The sequence below is a fragment of the Callorhinus ursinus genome, unplaced genomic scaffold (assembly GCF_003265705.2).
Source record: "Callorhinus ursinus isolate GAN/ISIS: 27379988/994484 unplaced genomic scaffold, GSC_fseal_2.0 scaffold10, whole genome shotgun sequence".
In the NCBI taxonomy this organism is placed as follows: Eukaryota; Metazoa; Chordata; class Mammalia; order Carnivora; family Otariidae; genus Callorhinus; species Callorhinus ursinus.
This window is the reverse complement of record NW_027397072.1, coordinates 15,024,353-15,027,482: the sequence shown is the minus strand read 5'-3', so window position 1 is coordinate 15,027,482 and position 3,130 is coordinate 15,024,353. Positions and strand designations below refer to the sequence as shown.

Here is a 3,130-nt window from a genome sequence, read left to right as displayed (position 1 = left end):
TATACAACATATTGAGAACCAAGTATTTAATTTCTGACCACTAATAATGAAGCATGAGCTTTCTTTCTAGAACACTCTATGATTCAGAGTTGCACATTCCCCAAGGATTCTAGATGACAAATGATTGCACTATTTGACACAATTATCATTATTATTCTTTTGGATAGTCATACATCTGCCTTTATTGTGAGCAGCAGGTGGTACACTTCCAGCAGTAGTAAAAAAAAAAAAAAAACTTACAAAAGCAGGAATTCACTGAAGCCACCTGGTTGGAAACCCTCGGGAGCTATCATATGTAGATGCCACCTCAAAGCAGCAGAAAGAGGACTCCAAAGCCCATGAGGAGTGAGGCCATCAAGGAGAAGAGGAGCTCTTCATAGATATCCTGAGTGTACTTGGTGGAGGCAACCTCATAAATGAAGAATCAGGGGGTAAAGAACATGCCAATGGCCAATAGAACCATGGTCAGATGGGGGATGACAGCAGGGTTCACTGGGCTGGTGTATCTCCTCATGGCCTTGATCTCCATTTTGCTAGGCATAGGGTAATCCACTGCTCCACCAGTGGCATATTTTAATAACCCTGAGATTTGAGGATCTTCCTACTTTGCTAGGTCTTGTCTGAACCTTACCAAATGGTTTGTGAAATTGAGAGACTAAACTGAGTTACAATATGAGATAATTCATGACTGCCACCTTCTGTGTCCTCAGGTCTCAGGAATTAAGATGGGCAGAAAGCACTCTGAGATCAAGGGCAGATAGGTCTTCTCTTTCAGCATTGTGAGTGAAGAAAAGTATTTGCCACAGGATAGGGGAACATTACCCACTCTTTGAGAGCTCTTTTAGGCCTACTGCCCAACAACTATGGCTCTGCTATAAGTATCAGAGGAATACAGATACAAGGAATCTGGCTTTTTTTTTCCTTGACCTTACTCCACTTTCTCACTTCTTAACCCTCCATGCATTTTTAGCTCATATCTGACAAAAGCTCTTTAGCCATTCTCAGCATTTTGATTCTCTGGCGGAAATCTGAATTCAACTTAACAGTGCTTATTGACCAGGCTCTGTGCTGGGACTCAGGGAACCACGTGGAGCCCAGTTCTCCAGGCATCACGGGACCACACCTAGAGGTCAGACTTCCCTAGGAATTAAGTTTCCCTGGGATTTCAAAGTGGATAGGAAGATAATTCCAGCACTGCCTCAAAAGTCGGGAAGCCTGGGTTTCAACATTTATACATTTTAGAAATGAGGGGCCCCTTTGCCTCTTAGTCTAAGTCCATATGATTCTAAATCCACATCATCTCCAGGGCACATTTTGAAAGAGGCTGATTTTCAACAGGCACTAAAAGGATGAGTATAGACATGCCTGGGTGGCTCAGTTCGTTAAGTGTCTGCCTTCAGCTCAGGTCATGATCCCAGGGTCCTGGGATCAAGTCCCACATCAAGCTCCCTGCTCAGCAGAGAGCCTGCTTCTCCCTCTGCCTGTTATTCCCCTTGCTTATTCTCTCTCTCTCTCAAATAACAAAGTCTTTTTTTGTTGTTATTTTTTTTTAATTTTATTTTATTATGTTATGTTAATCACCATACATTACATCATGAGTTTTTGATGTAGTGTTCCATGATTCATTGTTTGTGCATAACAAAATAAAATCTTTAAAAAAATACATAAAAGTTAGAGTGTAGAGGGACATTCTACAAAACACCTGACCACTACCCTTCAGAGGTATCAAGGCCACAAAAGACAAGAAGGGACAAAGAGACTGTCCTAAACTGGAGGAGACAAAGGAGAGATGACATCTAAATGCAATCTGTGGGATCCTGATTGGATCCTGGAACAGAAAAGGGCCACCAGTGGAAAAACTGGGTAAAGTCTGTAAGTCTACAGTTTAGCTAATACTATTATGTCAATGTCAACTTATTTGTTTTTATATCATGGTTATATAAGATGTTAGCATTAGAGGAAGTTGGGTGAGGAGTTTATGGGGACAGTCTACAATATCCTTGCAAATCTTCTTAAATCAAAAATTATCTGCAAATAAAAAAATTAAAAATAATAAAAACATTAGTATGTATTTTCCCAGAAAGTGAGACTATAAATTTATCAAGGGGTCTTCTTTTTTCTTTCAGTATGTTTCTTAGGGCCTAGCATAGGGGTGTCTTACAGTAAGCTCTCAAACTCTTATTAGAATTAAATTAGTCAAAAATTATTCACAACCACAATTTAACCTGGGATGGAGCAACATGTAACCTCGTCACTGTTATAAGAAGTTAATATTGCAAGTGTGGTATTTCTACAACTACAACACATAAAAAAGTCTGGGAAAATGCCATTGTTTCCTGGTACCAAGGAAAAGCAATCTCTACATTCAAGGCAGATAGCCAGTCTGATTTTGGAAAATAAAAAGGAAAGAAAGAAAAAGTAACCACACAAAAGATCAAGTAGCTCCTTTTAAAAAACCATCATCGTTGCTATTTGGACTAAGCCAGAAGCTCCAGATAACAGTAACTACTTAAGAAGAAAAGGAACAAAAAAACCCTCGGAGGTTTCAATTTGTTTTTCATAATAAATGAATTGCCCCCACCAAAATGCAGCCTTGAGGAGTTAATTAAACAGCTGCCCCCACGGCTGATTCTGAGATGTTAGAAGGCCCGTGACAGGCCCCTAAACAAATGGGGTAATAAAGGTGTGGGCTGTTTGGCTTGATTGAAGAGCTTGAGTTTTTCACCCCTAGTCTCTAAGCCATCTGGAAGTGAGTTTGTGGAATGTGGGATGGCAGCCTCTCTGCCCTTATCTACTGATAAGATTCTCAGCCTCAAACATGTGTACTAGAAAGGCAGGGAGCAAATATTTCAGACCTTAAACAACTTGCAATCCTCCCTCTAAAGTTCACGTTGTGCTATAGCACAGAAGGAAGGACACTCATCTCACATTCTTCCCCTCCAAACCTAGGGCTTTTGACGTCAACATGAGCCAAGACTGAGAAGTTGACTTAAGGGAAAACTGTGTTCTGATTCATGAGTTCCACCCACCTTCTCTAAGCCCCACTCACTTTAGGCTACAAAAGTCAGGCTTCTGAGAGTTGTCCGAGGATGAGACTGCCACACAAAGGAGGTTTAACTGAGCAAAGAAT

At 40.6% G+C, this 3,130-nt stretch overlaps 1 pseudogene; it reads right to left on the bottom strand.

Annotated features, from left to right (window-relative positions):
• Window positions 1-289: 289 nt before the first annotated feature.
• LOC112820719 (dolichyl-diphosphooligosaccharide--protein glycosyltransferase subunit TMEM258 pseudogene) lies at window positions 290-529 on the bottom strand (annotated as a pseudogene).
• Between the last annotated feature and the right edge of the window lie 2,601 nt (window positions 530-3,130).